General features: G+C 41.1%; 1 long non-coding RNA gene across 1 annotated transcript in view; it reads left to right on the top strand.

Annotated features, from left to right (window-relative positions):
- Positions 1-412: 412 nt before the first annotated feature.
- LOC141279456 (uncharacterized) overlaps positions 413-19,065 on the top strand; it is a 31,741-nt gene continuing 13,088 nt past the window's right edge. The window contains exons 1-3 of the long non-coding RNA XR_012333710.1: positions 413-450; positions 9,787-9,964; positions 16,283-16,460. This is a non-coding gene — a long non-coding RNA (uncharacterized lncRNA). The remainder of the gene's footprint in view (positions 451-9,786; positions 9,965-16,282; positions 16,461-19,065) is intronic.

Raw genomic sequence — 19,065 nt, 5'->3', positions numbered from 1 at the left:
CATTTTTTTTTCTGATGGCCATTCAGACTACTGTGAGGTGATACCTTTCTGTAGTTTAAAATTGCATGTCTCTAATAATTCTTGATGTTGAACATTTTTTCATGTCCCTTTAAAAAAAAAAAAAGAAAAACACTGTGAGGAAATTTACCTGTTGAAATTGTCTTCTCGAGAGTTTGCCGTGCTTTGAATATTAATGTACGTCCCTGACCCCATGATATTTTTTGAGGGCAGGTGTCATTTACAGCCCTGCAGTCCTTGTGAATATTAAGTGACCATTAGCACTGTGTTTAACGCTGCTGTTGTGGTAAACAGCCACAAGGCAGCAGCATTATTACGTTCTCAACTCTTGTTACTAGGGCAACAGAGTCTTCCTGGATGTCGTGTTCCTCCGTTGTAAATTAGAGTGGAATGTGCTCGGAGAAACCCCCGGAAGTTTGTTTCCTTACTTAGGTTTGTTTTTTAAATTTAATTTATATTCCTTAGCGGAGTCATTTGATTAGAGTGTTGTGATTGTCTGGCTGTACAGAATCTGGTCAATTATTCATATATATATATCTTTTCATCTTTGGATCCTGTTACCATGTATGTTATTACAGAGTGTTGAGTAGACCTCCCTTGGTATTTGGTAGGTGTTTGGTCATTATATATTTTATATGTATTGCTGATTATATAATTCTTATAGTTTATATGTTATATGTTTATATACATTTAACATACATTAGTATATGTATGTTACCCCCATAATCCTAATTTATCCATCCTCCCACCTTTCATTTTGGTTAACCATTGGTTCGTTTTATAAGTCTGTGAGTGTCTTTTTCTGTGGAAATATGCTCACTGGTAGCAATCTTAGGATAACATCTATAAATGGTATGATATTTGTCATTCCCTTTTGACTTACTTCATAGTATGATTATTCCTACGCTTATCTGTAGTCATGAAAACGGCATTGTTCATTTTTTTCCGGGGCCAATATTCCATTTGGTACATATACCACTTCATCTTTGTCCATTTATCTGTTCATGGACATTTTGTTGGCTTGCATGTCTTGGCTATTGTAAATATTGCTGCAGTGCATGTTTGCCTGTCTGTGTCTTTCTGATTCTGGTCTTAGGTTATAGGCCCATTAGGGGATCGGCCGCATCATATGGTACCTCAATTTTTAGCTTTTAAACGCAGCTCCATTCTGTTCTCATGATTAGCTGTTACTGGTTTACATCCAACCAACAGCATAGTGGGTATGCATTTCTCCACAAACCCATCAGCATTCATTGTTTGTAGACTTTTTACTGATGGCATTTTGAATACTGGGTGGCGAAATCTTTCTGTAGTTTGGATTTGCATCCAACTAATAATTCCTGATATTGAGCTTTTATCCATGTTCTTCTATTTTTTTAAATGAGTGAGTAAAACTTACCTCTTCAAATTGTTTTCCTGAAAACTTTTTTGTGTGTTTTTAACTTTTTTTGCCATTACCTACCCCAGGACATTTTTTGAGGACACGTGTCATTTACAGCCCTACAATTACTGTGAATATTAAGTGACCGTTAGCCCTGTGTTTGTTTAACTACAATTACTGTGAATATTAAGTGACCGTTAGCCCTGTGTTTAAAGCTGCTGCTGTGGGAAACGGCCACAAGGTGGCAGCATTTCTACATTCCTAAATCTGGTTACTAGGGCAGCAGAGCCTTCCGGGAAGTCGTGTTGCTAGGTTGTAAATTAGAAAGGAATCTGCCGGGAAAAACCCCAGTAAGATTGTCTTAATTGTTGTTCGTGGTTTTAATTTTTTAAATTGGGGTAATGATTAGAATATTGTTTTTTCTAGGTTACACAATTGGGTTCAATTAACATTATATATATATATTCATGTATAGATCCTTTCCCATGTAAATTATTATTATTTAATTATTTGTTCATGTATTTTTGGCTGAGTTGGATCTTCGTTGCTGTATGTGGGCTTTCCCTAGTTGCGATGAGCGGGGGCTCCTCTTCATTGTGGTGCATGGGCTTCTCACTACAGTGGCTTCTCTTGTTGCACAGCACGGGTTCTGGCGTGCAAGCTTCCGTAGTGGCTCGTGGGCTCTAGAGCGCAGGCTCGATAGTTGTGGTGCACGATCGTACTTGCTCTGCAGTATGTGGGATCTACCCGGACCAGGGATCAAATCCGTGTCCCGTGCATTGTCAGGCAGATTCTTAACCATGGCACCACCAGGGAAGCCCCTATGTAAATTATTACAGAGCATTCAGTAGACCTCCCTTGGTATATGGTCGGTCTTTTTGATATATGTATTTGTATACGTATGGTAACCCTAATCTTTTTTTGTGTGTGGTACGCGGGCCTCCCACTGCTGTGGCCTCTTCTGTTGCCCTGGATGTGCAGGCTCAGCGGCCATGGCTCACAGGCCCAGCTGCTCTGTGGCACGTAGGATCCTCCCGGACCGGGGCATGAACCTGTGTCCCCTGCATCGGCAGGCAGACTCTCAACCACTGCACCATCAGGGAAGCCCCACACCAGGGCATTACTTGAGGGCAGTTGTCATTTACAACCCTGTAGTAATTGTGAATATTATGTGACAATTAGCACTCGGATTAAAGCTGCTGTTGCAGGAAATGGCCACAAGGTGGCAACAATTCTCTATTCCCAATGCTGGTTACTAGGGCAACAGAGCCTTCCTGGAAGTCCTGTTTGTAGGTTGTAAATTAGAGTGGAATGTGCCAGGACAAATCCCCCAAAACTTCCTGGAAGTCCTGTTTGTAGGTTGTAAATTAGAGTGGAATGTGCCAGGACAAATCCCCCAAAACTTATGTCTCCTTATTTTCTGTTGGTATTATTAGTTTAATTTTTATTTTTATCAGAGCAAATTTGATTACACTGTTGTGTTTGTTCTAGGTGTACAGAATCTGTTTCATTGTTACATATATCTTTCATTGTTTGGTCATTATATGCAAACATTTTGTATGTTTAGAGATATAATACACATATCTGTGTATACATTAAAACGAATGTAAACACCAAAATGAAACAAAGCCACTTGCAGCACCATAGATGAGTCTAGAAGTAATCACGCAACTTGTAGTAAGTGAGAAAGTGAAAGACAGACATATCCTATCGTATCACTTATAGGTGTTACCTAAAAGTTGATACCAATGAAGATATGTCCACACAGAAAGGCAATCACAGATTCATTTAAGCAACTTATGGTTCACCAAATGGAAAGTTGTGAGGATTCGATACATTACGATATTGGGGTTAACAGAGATATACAAACACTTGTGAAATAAAGAATTACCCAAGACCTATGGCATACCAAGAGAAGACTGCCAAACATTGTGTCATAACCTACATGAGAAAAGGATCTGAAGAAGAAGAGACATATGTATATGTGTAAAAGAACCACAACTTGCACACACCTAGAAGAAACAAAACATTGTAATCAAATTTGCTGTTATAAAAAATTAAATTAAAAAATGAACAAGAAGTAATAAGACGTAATCCTAATGGGCTTTTCCTGGCACTTTCCGTTCTAATTTACAAGCTACAACACAACTTCCATTATGGCTCTGCTGCCCTAGTAACCAGATTTGGTAAGGAGAAATGCTGCCGCCTTCTGGCCGTTTCACACAACAGCGCTAATGGTAACTTAACATTCAAAATAATTGCAGGCCTGTAAATGACACCTGCCATCAAAAAGAAAAAGGGAATGGAAAAATGCTCAACATCAGCAATTAAAAAAGCCTTGCAAATCCAATCTAGAGAAACGTTCACCTCACAGTCGTCAGAATGATCATCAGGAGAATAGTCTACAAAGAATGAATGCTGAAAGGGTTTTAGAGAACTGTGTACCCTCTAGCTGCTGGGGGGAGATAAAATGGTAACAGCCAGTAGTGAGAAGAGAATGGTGGTGCGTGTAAACTTAAAAATTGAGCTACCATGTGATCTGGGAGGTCCTTTGATGTGCCTATCACCTGAGCAGACCAGAATGAAAAAAGGAAAAGTCTGGCAATCCTGCACTGCAGGAACTTTACCATAGCCAAGACTTGGAAGAAACCAAAATGTCCATCAACAGAAAAATGTGCAACGAACAAGTAGTCCATGGACACAATGGATTATTGGCCATGTTAAAGAATGAAACTGTGCCAATTTGCACCACCATAGAAGAACCTAAACATCATCACCCAACTTGAAGTACGAAAGAAACTGAAAGACAGATATCCTATGACATCACTTATAGGTGTTACCGAAAAATTGATACCCACAAACTTATTTCCAAGAGAAGGAAAAGCATGGATTAAGAAAACAAAATAACGTTTAGCCAAATGGAAAGGTGTAAGGAATAGAAATTAAGATCTGGGGGTTGGGGCTTCCCTGGTGGCGCAGTGGTAGAGAGTCTGCTTGCCGATGCAGGGGATACGTATTCAAGCCCCGGTCCAGAAAGATCCCACATGCTGCGGAGTGGCTGGGCCCGTGAGCCATGGCCGATGAGCCTGCGTGTCTGGAGCCTGTGCTCCGCAACGGGAGAGGGCACAACGGTGAGAGGCCCGCGTGCCACAAAAAAAAAACAAAAAAAAAAAGATATGGGGGTTAACAGACATGTACTAATATATATGAAATATATAATCACAAAATACCTATGGAATACCAAGAAAGGTCTACTCAAAACTCTGTAATAACATACACGGGAAAGAATCCAAAGATAAAAAGACAGATACATTGATATAATGAACCAGATTCTGTACACCTAGGAGAAACAAGATATTTTTATGAAATTTGCTCTGATAACTAATAAAAATTAAATGTAAAAAACAAACAAAAAGTAAGGAGATGTAAGCTCTTGGGGGTCTGCCCTGGCACATTCCACTCTAATTTGCAGCCTACTAACACGATTTCTAGGAAGGCTCTGCTGCCCAAAAACCCCCTAGTCGGAAATGGAGAAACGCTTCCGCCTTGTGGCCGTTTCCCGCAAGAGCGGCTTTAAGCCCACAGCTAACGGTCCCTTAACATTCACAAGGACTCAGGGCTGTAAAGGACACCTGCCCTCAAAAAATGTCCTGAGGTAGGGAATGGCCAGAAAATTCAAAACAGGCAAAATGTTCAAGAAGATAACATGAAGAGGTAAGTTTTACTCACTCTCTTTAAAAGGAAAATGGATAAAAGCTCAACATCAGGATATATTAGACTCATGCAAATCTAATCTACAAAAAGGTTTCAACTCACACCAGTCGACTGACCATCATCAAAAAGTCTTCAAACAGTAAGTGCTGAAGGGGTTTTTTAGAGAACTGTGTACCCTCTGGCTGCTGGTGAGATGTAAAGTGGTAACAGCCAATAAGGAGAACAGAAAGGAGCTGCGTTTAAAAGTAAAAACGGAGCTCCCATTCGATGCAGCAGGCCCACCGCTGGGCCTCTCACCTGACAAGACCAGAATCCAGAGGACACAGGCTGCAAAAGCTGCACTGCGGCCTTATTCACAATAGCCAAGACATGGAAGCAACCTAGATGTCCATCAACAGATGAATGGATAAGGAAGAAGTGGTCCATGTACACAATGGAATACTAGCCATGTAAAACAATGAAACACTGCACTTTGAGGCACCATAGATGAGCCTAGGGAGAATCACAGAACATGAGGTAAACTGGAAAGCAAAAGACAGATATCCTATCATATCACTTATAGGTGTTACCTAACTACTGACAAAAATGGACATATTTCCACCGACAAAGACACACAGAGACTTTAAAAAACAAACTATGTGTATCTAAGAGGAAAGGTGGTAGCAATGGATGAATTAAGATTAGATTTACCATACCGATAGAAATACAGATTAAGTACATATATCAAAAAGACGGAGCACATAGCAAGGCAGGTCTTCGGAACACTCTGTAATCTTTTACATGGGAAAAGGATCTGTACATGAATAGATATATATGATGCACAAATGAACCAGACTGTGTACACCTAGGACAAACTGTATTCTAATCATTACCCCGATTAAAACAACGAACAGGAAGTAATGAGACATAAACTTCAGGGGTTTTTCCTGGCACATTCCATTCTAATTTACAACCTGGGAACACGACTTCCAGAAAGGCTGTGCTGCCCTAGTAACCAGATTTGGGAATGGAGAAATGCTGCCGCCTTGTGGCCGTTTCCCACAACAGCAGCTTTAAACCCAGTGCTAATGGTCACTAAATATTCACCAAACTTGCAGGTCTGTAAATTACACCTGGCCTCCAAAAAAATCCTGGGGTCAAAAATCGACCAAAAATTCAAAAGAGGGCAACCTCCCAAGAAGACAATTTCAAGAGGTATATTGTTCTCACACTTTTTTTCTTTGTTTTTCCTAAAGAAAAGAGAAAGGTGTGGAAAGATGCTGAACATTAGGGATTATTAAAGACAGACAAATCCAAATTACAGAAACCTATCAGCTCACACCAGTCAGAAAGGCCACAAGCAAACATTCTGCAGACAATAAATGCTGAAGGGGTTGTGGAGAAATGCATACCCTTGGTGCTAATTGGGATGTGGTAAGAGCCACTAATGAAAAAACACAATGGAGGTGCTTTGAAAAGGGAAACATTGAGCTAGCAGTCAATCAATCACACCCACTGCCGGGCCTATCACCTGAGAAAATGAGAATCAAAAGTCACAGGCTGGCAATACTCCACTCCAGCAATATTTACCATAGCCAACACTTGGAAGCAACGAAAATGTCCATCAACAGAGGAATGCACACAGAAGTGGTCCATGAATACAATGGAATATTACTCCACTAAAAAATATAAATTAAATTAAAAAAACCAAACATAAGTAAGGAGACACCAGCTTTTGGGGGTTTATCAGGGCACATGGCACTCTAATTTATAACTGAGGAACACCACTGGCAGGAAGGTCTGTTTCCCTAGGTACCAGAGTGGGGAACGTAGAAAGGCTGCCGACCTCTGGCCAATACCTGCAACAGCAGATTTGAAATCTGTGCTAATGGTCACTTAATATTCAAAATAATTGCAGACTTGTAAATGACACCTGCCATCAAAAAAAAATCTTGGGGTTGTAAAGCGACTACAAAATTCAATAGACGTCAACATTTCAAGAAGACAATTTCAAGAGGCATATTTTACGCACCTTTTGTCTTTTCTTGCGTTTTTATCTTTAAAAAGGAAAAGGGAATGGGAAAATGCTCAACATCAGCAATTAATAAAGCCTTGCAAATCCAATTACAGAAATGTTTACCTCACAGCCGTCAGAATGTTCTTCACCGAAAAGTCTACAAAGAATAAATGCTGAAGGGGTTTCAGAGAACTGTGTACCCTCTAGCTGCTGGGGGGATGTCAACTGCTCACAGCCAGTACTGAGAACATAATGGAGGTGCCTTTAGGGGTAAAAATTGAGCTACCATGTGATCTGGTAGGTCGTTTGATGCGCCTATCACCTGAGCAGACCAGAATGGAAAAGACACAGGCTGGCAATCCTGCACTGCAGGAACATTTAACATAGCCAAGACTTGGAAGAAACCAAAATGTCCATCAACAGAAAAATGCACAAAGAGGAAGTGGTCCATGTAAACAATGGAATATTAGCCATGGAAAACAATGAAACAGTGCCGTTTGCACCACCATAGAAGGACCTAGAGATAATAATCACCCACCTTGAAGTAAGAAAGAAGGTGAAAGACAGATATCCTATGACATCACTTATAGGTGTTACCTAAAAACTGATACTCATGAACTTATTGCCAAGAGAAGGAAAAGCATGGATTAAGAAGAAACAATTATGTTTCACCAAATGGAAAAGTGCAAGGAATGTGTGAATTAGGATATGGGGGTTAACAGACATGTACTAATACATATGAAATATATAATCACAAAATACCTATGGAATACCAAGAGAGCTCTACTCAACACTCTGTAATAACCTACACAGTAAAGAATCCAAAGATAAAAAGACAGATACATTGATATCATGAACCAGATTCTGTACACCTAGGAGAAACAAAATATTTTTATCAAATTTGCTCTGATAACTAATCAAAATTAAATTTAAAAAACAAGCAAAAAGTGAGGAGATGTAAGCTCTTGGGGATGTGCCCTGGCACATTCCACTCTAATTTGCAGCCTACTAACACGATTTCCAGGAAGGCTCTGCTGCCCAAAAACCCCTGAGTTGGAAATGTAGAAATTCTGCCTCCTTGTGGCCGTTTTCCGCAAGAGCGGCTTTAAGCCCACAGCTAATGGTCTCTTAACATGCACAAGGACTCAGGGCTGTCAAGGACACCTGCCCTAAACAATTGTGCTGAGGTAGGGAATGGACAATAAAATTCAAAACTGGCAAATTTTTCAAGACGACAGTATGAAGAGGTAAGTTTGACTCACTCTCTTTTATAAAAAAAAAGGAAAATGGATAAAAGCTCAACCTCAGGAATTATTAGACTCATGCAAATCTAACCTTCAAAAAGGTTTCAACTCACACCAGTCGACTGACCATCAGCAGAAGGTCTACAAACAATAAATTCTGAAGGGGTTTTAGAGAACTGTGTACCCTCTGGCTGCTGGTGAGATGTAAAGTGGTAACAGCCAATAATGAGAACAGAAAGGAGCTGCGATTAAAAGTAAAAAGTGAGGTACCATTCAATCCAGCAGTCACACCACTGGGCCTCTCACCTGAGAAGACCAGATTTGAGAAGACCTGGGCTGCAAAAGCCAAGACAGTGAAGCAACCAAAATGTCCATCAACAGATGTATGCATAAAGAAGAAGTGGTCCATGTACACAATAGAATATTAGCGATGGAAAAGAATGAAACCCTGCTATTTGAGGCACCATAGATGAGCTTGGAGATAATCACAGAACATGGGGTTAGTCGGAAAGCAAAAGACCTATATCCTATGATATCACTTACAGGCGTTATCTAATAACTGACACAAATGAACATATTTACACAGAGAAAGGTACTCACAGACTTAGGTAAAAAAAAATTTGCTTATCTAAAATGAAAGGTGGACGGAATGGATAAATTAAGATTAGCGTTACAGGGCTTCCCTGGTGGGGCAGTGGTTGAGAGTTCGTCTGCCGATGCAGGGTACACGGGTTCGTGCCCTGGTCTGGGAGGATGCCAAATGCCGCGGAGCGGCTGGGCCTGTGAGCCGTGGCCGCTGAGCCTGCGCGTCCGGAGCCTGCGCTCCACAACGGGAAAGGCCACAACAGTGAGAGGCACGCGTACAGCAAAAAAAAAAAAAAAAAAACGATTAGCGTTACGATACGTATACAAACACGTATTATATACGTATATCAAGAAGACTGACCATATAGCAAGGGAGGTGTACGGAACACTCTAATATTTTACATGGGAAGAGGATCTGTACATGAATAGACATATATAATATACAAATGAACCAGACTGTGTACACCTAGGACAAAGAATATTCTAATCATTACCCCGATTACAAAAGTTTTAAAAACCAAGAAGTAGTGAGACATAAACACATGGGAGTTTCTCCTGGCACATTCCACTCTAATTCCACGATTTCCAGGAAGGCTCTGCTGCCCAAAAACCCAGAGTTGGAAAATGCTGCCGCCTTGTGGCCGTTTCACACAACAGCAGCTTTAAACCCAGGGCTAAAGGTCACTAAATATTCACCAAACTCGCAGTTCTGTAATGACACCTGCCTACCAAAAACATCCTGGGGTCCAAAAATCGACCACAAAATTCAAAACACGGCAAGCTTCCAAGAGGACAATTTCAAGAGGTATATTGTACTCACACTTTTCTCTCTCTCTTTTTTTTAACAGGAAAGAAAAAGGCGTGGAAAAACGATGAATTTTAGGAATTTCTAAAGACACGCAAACCCAAATTACAAAAACCTATCGGCTCACAGCAGTCAGAAAAGCCATTAGCAAAAATGCTGCAAGCAATAAATGCCGAAGGGATTGTGGAGCAATGCGTACCCTCCGTTCTAAGGGGGACGTGGTAAGAGCCACTAATGAAAACACAATGGAGGTGCTTTGAAAAGGGAAACATTGAGCTAGCAGTCAATCAGTCACACCCACTGCCGGGCCTATCCCCTGAGAAAATGAGAATCAAAAAGTCACAGGCTGGCAATCCTGCACTCCAGCAATACTTACCGTAGCCAACACTTGGAAGCAATGAAAATGGCCATCAACAGAGGAATGCACCAAGAAGAAGCCGTCCATGTACGCAACGGAATGTTACTCCACTGAAAAATATAAATTAAATTAAAACGTCAAACGTCAGTAAGGACACAAGGTTTTGGGCGTTTATCAGGGCACACTGCACTCTAATTTGTATCTGAGGAACACCACTGGCAGGAAGGTCTGCTTCCCTAGGTACCAGGGTGGGGAACGTAGAAATACTGCGGCCCTCTAGCTGATACCTGCAACAGCAGCTTCGAAATCTCTGCTAATGGTCACTTCATATGCACAAGTACCGCAGGGCTGCAAAGGAAACCTGCCCTCAAAATGTCCTGACGCAGGTGAAGGCCAAAACATTTCAAAATGTGGCACGTGTTTCAAGAAAACAATTTGAAGAAGTAAGCTGTAATAACAGTTTGAAAAATAAAAGGACATGCCCGAAAGCTCAATTTCAAGGGATTATGAGACACATGCGGATCCAACCACAAAGAGGTATCAGCTCACCCCGCTAAGAATAACCATCAGCAAAGAAACTACAAACGCTCAATGCTGAAGAGGTTGTGGAGAAATGCATACCCTCAATTTGAAGTGGGACGTAACCTGGTAAGAGCCACTAATGGGAAGAGAATGGATGTGTCTTTAAAAGGTAAACACTGAGCTACTATATGATCCATCAGGCCCGCTCCTCGGCCTGTAACCTAAGAAGACAGAATTGGAGAGACACAGGCAGGAAATATGCACGGCAGCAGGATAACAATAGCCAAGACACGGAATCAACCAAAAAGTCCATCAAGAGATGAGTGGACAGAGAAGAAGTGGTACGTGTCCACATGGAATATTGGCCGAGGAAAAAAATGAGACAATGACATTTGCAGCACGGTAGATGAGTCTAGAGGTAACCATGCAACTGGTAGTAAGTGAGAAAGCGAAAGACACATATCCTATCGGATCACTTACAGGCGTTCCCTAAAAATTGATACCAGTGAAGATATTTCCACAGAGAAATGTAATCACAGATTCATTAAGCAAACTTATGGTTCACCAAACGGAAAGGTGTGAGGATTGGATACATTAGGATGTTGGGGTTAACAGAGCTATGCAAACACACGTGAAATGTGTCATCACCAAAGACCTACGGCATACCAAGAGAAGACTACTCAACATTGTGTCATAACCTACATGGGAAAAGGATCCGAAGAAGACTAGATCTATGTATGTGTGTAAAAGAATCACATCTTGCACACGCCTAGAACAAACAAAACATTGTAATCAAATTTTCTCGGATACAAAATAAAAATTAAATTAAAACAAAACGAACAGCAAGTAATGAGACATAAACGTAAGGGGCTTTTTCCTGGCACATTCCGTTCTAATTTACAAGCTACAACACAACTTCCATTATGGCTCTGCTGCCCTAGTAACCAGATTTGGTAAGGAGAAGTGCTGCCGCCTTCTGGCCGTTTCACACAACAGCGCTAATGGTCACTTAATATTCAAAATAATTGCAGGCCCGTAAATGACACCCTGCCATCAAAAAACATCCTGGGGGCGTAAATCGACCAGAAAATTCAAACGACGTCAACATTTCAAGAAGACATCTCAAGAGGCATATTTTATGCACATTGTGTCTTTTCTTTCTTTCTTTCTTTCTTTAAAATAAAAGGGAATTGAACAATGCTCAACATCAGCAATTAATAAAGCCATGCAAATCCAACCTACATAAATGTTCACCTCACAGCCGTCAGAATGACCTTCAGCAAAAAGTCTACAAAGAATAAATGCTGAAGGGGTTTCAGAGAACTGTGTACCCTCTAGCTGCTGGGGGGATGTAAACTTGTAACAGCCAGTAGTGAGAACATAACGGAAGTGCGTTTAAGGGTAAAAATGGAGCTACCGTGTGATCTGGTAGGTCCTTTGATGCGCCGCCTATCACCTGAGCAGAGCAGAATGGAAAAGACACAGGCTGGCAATCCTGCCCTGCAGGAACCTTTAACACAGCCAACACTTGGAAGAACCCGATAAAGGTCCATCAGCAGAAAAATGCACAAAGAGGAAGTGGTCCACGTAAACAATGGAATATTAGCTATAGAAAACGATGAAACAGTGCCCTTTGCACCACGATATAAGGACGTAGAGAGAACCACCCAACTTGAAGAAAGAAACTGAAAGACAGATATACTATGACGTCACTCATAGGTGTTATCTAAAAAGTGATACTCATGAACTTATTTCCAAGAGAAGGAAAAGCACGGATTAAGAAAACAAAATGATCTTTAACGAAATGGAAAGGTGTAAGGAATGGGTGAATTAGGATACGGGGGTTAACAGACACGTACTAATACATATGACATATATAATCACAAAATCCTACGGGATACCAACAGAGGTCTACTCAACACGGTATAATAACCTTTCCTTTGGAAAGGATCCAAAGATGAATAGACGGATACGTTGATATGATGAACCAGATTCTGTACACCTAGCAGAAACTGCATGATATATCAAATTTGCTCTGATAATTAATAAAAATTAAATTTCAAAAAACAAACACGAAGTAGGAGATATAATCTCTTGGGGGTCTGCCCTGGCACATTCCACTCTAATTTGCAGCCTACTAACAGGATTTCCAGGAAGGCTCTGCTGCCCAAAAACCCCCGAGTCGGAAATGGAGAAACGCTTCCGCCTTGTGGCCGTTTCCCGCAAGAGCGGCTTTAAGCCCACAGCTAACGGTCCCTTAACATTCACAAGGACTCAGGGCTGTAAAGGACACCTGCCCTCAAAAAATGTCCTGAGGTAGGGAATGGCCAGAAAATTCAAAACAGGCAAAATGTTCAAGAAGATAACATGAAGAGGTAAGTTTTACTCACTCTCTTTAAAAGGAAAATGGATAAAAGCTCAACATCAGGATATATTAGACTCATGCAAATCTAATCTACAAAAAGGTTTCAACTCACACCAGTCGACTGACCATCATCAAAAAGTCTTCAAACAGTAAGTGCTGAAGGGGTTTTTTAGAGAACTGTGTACCCTCTGGCTGCTGGTGAGATGTAAAGTGGTAACAGCCAATAAGGAGAACAGAAAGGAGCTGCGTTTAAAAGTAAAAACGGAGCTCCCATTCGATGCAGCAGGCCCACCGCTGGGCCTCTCACCTGACAAGACCAGAATCCAGAGGACACAGGCTGCAAAAGCTGCACTGCGGCCTTATTCACAATAGCCAAGACATGGAAGCAACCTAGATGTCCATCAACAGATGAATGGATCAGGAAGAAGTGGTCCATGTACACAATGGAATACCAGCCATGTAAAACAATGAAACACTGCACTTTGAGGCACCATAGATGAGCCTAGGGAGAATCACAGAACATGAGGTAAACTGGAAAGCAAAAGACAGATATCCTATCACATCACTTATAGGTGTTACCTAACTACTGACAAAAATGGACATATTTCCACCGACAAAGACACACAGAGACTTTAAAAAACAAACTATGTGTATCTAAGAGGAAAGGTGGTAGCAATGGATGAATTAAGATTAGATTTACCATACCGATAGAAATACAGATTAAGTACATATATCAAAAAGACGGAGCGCATAGCAAGGCAGGTCTTCGGAACACTCTGTAATCTTTTACATGGGAAAAGGATCTGTACATGAATAGATATGTATGATGCACAAATGAACCAGACTGTGTACACCTAGGACAAACTGTATTCTAATCATTACCCCGATTAAAACAACGAACAGGAAGTAATGAGACATAAACTTCAGGGGTTTTTCCTGGCACATTCCATTCTAATTTACAACCTGGGAACACGACTTCCAGAAAGGCTGTGCTGCCCTAGTAACCAGATTTGGGAATGGAGAAATGCTGCCGCCTTGTGGCCGTTTCCCACAACAGCCGCTTTAAACCCAGTGCTAATGGTCACTAAATATTCACCAAACTTGCAGGTCTGTAAATTACACCTGGCCTCCAAACAAATCCTGGGGTCAAAAATCGACCAAAAATTCAAAAGAGGGCAACCTCCCAAGAAGACAATTTCAAGAGGTATATTGTTCTCACACTTTTTTTCTTTGTTTTTCCTAAAGAAAAGAGAAAGGTGTGGAAAGATGCTGAACATTAGGGATTATTAAAGACATACAAATCCAAATTACAGAAACCTATCAGCTCACGCCAGTCAGAAAGGCCACAAGCAAACATTCTGCAGACAATAAATGCTGAAGGGGTTGTGGAGAAATGCATACCCTTGGTGCTAATTGGGATGTGGTAAGAGCCACTAATGAAAAAACACAATGGAGGTGCTTTGAAAAGGGAAACATTGAGCTAGCAGTCAATCAATCACACCCACTGCTGGGCCTATCACCTGAGAAAATGAGAATCAAAAGTCACAGGCTGGCAATACTCCACTCCAGCAATATTTACCATAGCCAACACTTGGAAGCAACGAAAATGTCCATCAACAGAGGAATGCACACAGAAGTGGTCCATGAATACAATGGAATATTACTCCACTAAAAAATATAAATTAAATTAAAAAAACCAAACATAAGTAAGGAGACACCAGCTTTTGGGGGTTTATCAGGGCACATGGCACTCTAATTTATAACTGAGGAACACCACTGGCAGGAAGGTCTGTTTCCCTAGGTACCAGAGTGGGGAACGTAGAAAGGCTGCCGACCTCTGGCCAATACCTGCAACAGCAGATTTGAAATCTGTGCTAATGGTCACTTAATATTCAAAATAATTGCAGACTTGTAAATGACACCTGCCATCAAAAAAAAATCTTGGGGTTGTAAAGCGACTACAAAATTCAATAGACGTCAACATTTCAAGAAGACAATTTCAAGAGGCATATTTTACGCACCTTTTGTCTTTTCTTGCGTTTTTATCTTTAAAAAGGAAAAGGGAATGGGAAAATGCTCAACATCAGCAATTAATAAAGCCTTGCAAATCCAATTACAGAAATGTTTACCTCACAGCCGTCAGAATGTTCTTCACCGAAAAGTCTACAAAGAATAAATGCTGAAGGGGTTTCAGAGAACTGTGTACCCTCTAGCTGCTGGGGGGATGTCAACTGCTCACAGCCAGTACTGAGAACATAATGGAGGTGGCTTTAGGGGTAAAAATTGAGCTACCATGTGATCTGGTAGGTCGTTTGATGCGCCTATCACCTGAGCAGACCAGAATGGAAAAGACACAGGCTGGCAATCCTGCACTGCAGGAACATTTAACATAGCCAAGACTTGGAAGAAACCAAAATGTCCATCAACAGAAAAATGCACAAAGAGGAAGTGGTCCATGTAAACAATGGAATATTAGCCATGGAAAACAATGAAACAGTGCCGTTTGCACCACCATATAAGGACCTAGAGATAATCACCCACCTTGAAGTAAGAAAGAAGGTGAAAGACAGATATCCTATGACATCACTTATAGGTGTTACCTAAAAACTGATACTCATGAACTTATTGCCAAGAGAAGGAAAAGCATGGATTAAGAAGCAACAATTATGTTTCACCAAATGGAAAAGTGCAAGGAATGTGTGAATTAGGATATGGGGGTTAACAGACATGTACTAACACATATGAAATATATAATCACAAAATACCTATGGAATACCAAGAGAGCTCTACTCAACACTCTGTAATAACCTACACAGTAAAGAATCCAAAGATAAAAAGACAGATACATTGATATCATGAACCAGATTCTGTACACCTAGGAGAAACAAAATATTTTTATCAAATTTGCTCTGATAACTAATAAAAATTAAATTTAAAAAACAAGCAAAAAGTGAGGAGATGTAAGCTCTTGGGGATGTGCCCTGGCACATTCCACTCTAATTTGCAGCCTACTAACACGATTTCCAGGAAGGCTCTGCTGCCCAAAAACCCAGAGTTGGAAAATGGAGAAATGCTGCCGCCTTGTGGCCGTTTCACACAACAGCAGCTTTAAACCCAGGGCTAAAGGTCACTAAATATTCACCAAACTCGCAGTTCTGTAATGACACCTGCCTACCAAAAACATCCTGGGGTCCAAAAATCGACCACAAAATTCAAAACACGGCAAGCTTCCAAGAGGACAATTTCAAGAGGTATATTGTACTCACACTTTTCTCTCTCTCTTTTTTTTAACAGGAAAGAAAAAGGCGTGGAAAAACGATGAATTTTAGGAATTTCTAAAGACACGCAAACCCAAATTACAAAAACCTATCGGCTCACAGCAGTCAGAAAAGCCATTAGCAAAAATGCTGCAAGCAATAAATGCTGAAGGGATTGTGGAGCAATGCGTACCCTCCGTTCTAAGGGGGACGTGGTAAGAGCCACTAATGAAAACACAATGGAGGTGCTTTGAAAAGGGAAACATTGAGCTAGCAGTCAATCAGTCACACCCACTGCCGGGCCTATCCCCTGAGAAAATGAGAATCAAAAAGTCACAGGCTGGCAATCCTGCACTCCAGCAATACTTACCGTAGCCAACACTTGGAAGCAATGAAAATGGCCATCAACAGAGGAATGCACCAAGAAGAAGCCGTCCATGTACGCAACGGAATGTTACTCCACTGAAAAATATAAATTAAATTAAAACGTCAAACGTCAGTAAGGACACAAGGTTTTGGGCGTTTATCAGGGCACACTGCACTCTAATTTGTATCTGAGGAACACCACTGGCAGGAAGGTCTGCTTCCCTAGGTACCAGGGTGGGGAACGTAGAAATACTGCGGCCCTCTAGCTGATACCTGCAACAGCAGCTTCGAAATCTCTGCTAATGGTCACTTCATATGCACAAGTACTGCAGGGCTGCAAAGGAAACCTGCCCTCAAAATGTCCTGACGCAGGTGAAGGCCAAAACATTTCAAAATGTGGCACGTATTTCAAGAAAACAATTTGAAGAAGTAAGCTGTAATAACAGTTTGAAAAATAAAAGGACATGCCCGAAAGCTCAATTTCAAGGGATTATGAGACACATGCGGATCCAACCACAAAGAGGTATCAGCTCACCCCGCTAAGAATAACCATCAGCAAAGAAACTACAAACGCTCAATGCTGAAGAGGTTGTGGAGAAATGCATACCCTCAATTTGAAGTGGGACGTAACCTGGTAAGAGCCACTAATGGGAAGAGAATGGATGTGTCTTTAAAAGGTAAACACTGAGCTACTATATGATCCATCAGGCCCGCTCCTCGGCCTGTAACCTAAGAAGACAGAATTGGAGAGACACAGGCAGGAAATATGCACGGCAGCAGGATAACAATAGCCAAGACACGGAATCAACCAAAAAGTCCATCAAGAGATGAGTGGACAGAGAAGAAGTGGTACGTGTCCACATGGAATATTGGCCGAGGAAAAAAATGAGACAATGACATTTGCAGCACGGTAGATGAGTCTAGAGGTAACCATGCAACTGGTAGTAAGTGAGAAAGCGAAAGACACATATCCTATCGGATCACTTACAGGCGTTCCCTAAAAATTGATACCAGTGAAGATATTTCCACAGAGAAATGTAATCACAGATTCATTAAGCAAACTTATGGTTCACCAAACGGAAAGGTGTGAGGATTGGATACATTAGGATGTTGGGGTTAACAGAGCTATGCAAACACACGTGAAATGTGTCATCACCAAAGACCTACGGCATACCAAGAGAAGACTACTCAACATTGTGTCATAACCTACATGGGAAAAGGATCCGAAGAAGACTAGATCTATGTATGTGTGTAAAAGAATCACATCTTGCACACGCCTAGAACAAACAAAACATTGTAATCAAATTTTCTCGGATACAAAATAAAAATTAAATTAAAACAAAACGAACAGCAAGTAATGAGACATAAACGTAAGGGGCTTTTTCCTGGCACATTCCGTTCTAATTTACAAGCTACAACACAACTTCCATTATGGCTCTGCTGCCCTAGTAACCAGATTTGGTAAGGAGAAGTGCTGCCGCCTTCTGGCCGTTTCACACAACAGCGCTAATGGTCACTTAATATTCAAAATAATTGCAGGCCCGTAAATGACACCCTGCCATCAAAAAACATCCTGGGGGCGTAAATCGACCAGAAAATTCAAACGACGTCAACATTTCAAGAAGACATCTCAAGACGCATATTTTATGCACATTGTGTCTTTTCTTTCTTTCTTTCTTTAAAATAAAAGGGAATTGAACAATGCTCAACATCAGCAATTAATAAAGCCATGCAAATCCAACCTACATAAATGTTCACCTCACAGCCGTCAGAATGACCTTCAGCAAAAAGTCTACAAAGAATAAATGCTGAAGGGGTTTCAGAGAACTGTGTACCCTCTAGCTGCTGGGGGGATGTAAACTTGTAACAGCCAGTAGTGAGAACATAACGGAAGTGCGTTTAAGGGTAAAAATGGAGCTACCGTGTGATCTGGTAGGTCCTTTGATGCGCCGCCTATCACCTGAGCAGAGCAGAATGGAAAAGACACAGGCTGGCAATCCTGCCCTGCAGGAACCTTTAACACAGCCAACACTTGGAAGAACCCGATAAAGGTCCATCAGCAGAAAAATGCACAAAGAGGAAGTGGTCCACGTAAACAATGGAATATTAGCTATAGAAAACGATGAAACAGTGCCCTTTGCACCACGATATAAGGACGTAGAGAGAACCACCCAACTTGAAGAAAGAAACTGAAAGACGGATATACTATGACGTCACTCATAGGTGTTATCTAAAAAGTGATACTCATGAACTTATTTCCAAGAGAAGGAAAAGCACGGATTAAGAAAACAAAATGATCTTTAACGAAATGGAAAGGTGTAAGGAATGGGTGAATTAGGATACGGGGGTTAACAGACACGTACTAATACATATGACATATATAATCACAAAATCCTACGGGATACCAACAGAGGTCTACTCAACACGGTATAATAACCTTTCCTTTGGAAAGGA

This window comes from Tursiops truncatus, chromosome 9 (genome assembly GCF_011762595.2).
Source record: "Tursiops truncatus isolate mTurTru1 chromosome 9, mTurTru1.mat.Y, whole genome shotgun sequence".
Taxonomy (NCBI): Eukaryota; Metazoa; Chordata; class Mammalia; order Artiodactyla; family Delphinidae; genus Tursiops; species Tursiops truncatus.
The sequence above is the reverse complement of the archived record's forward strand: the minus strand, read 5'-3'. Positions and strand labels throughout refer to the sequence as shown.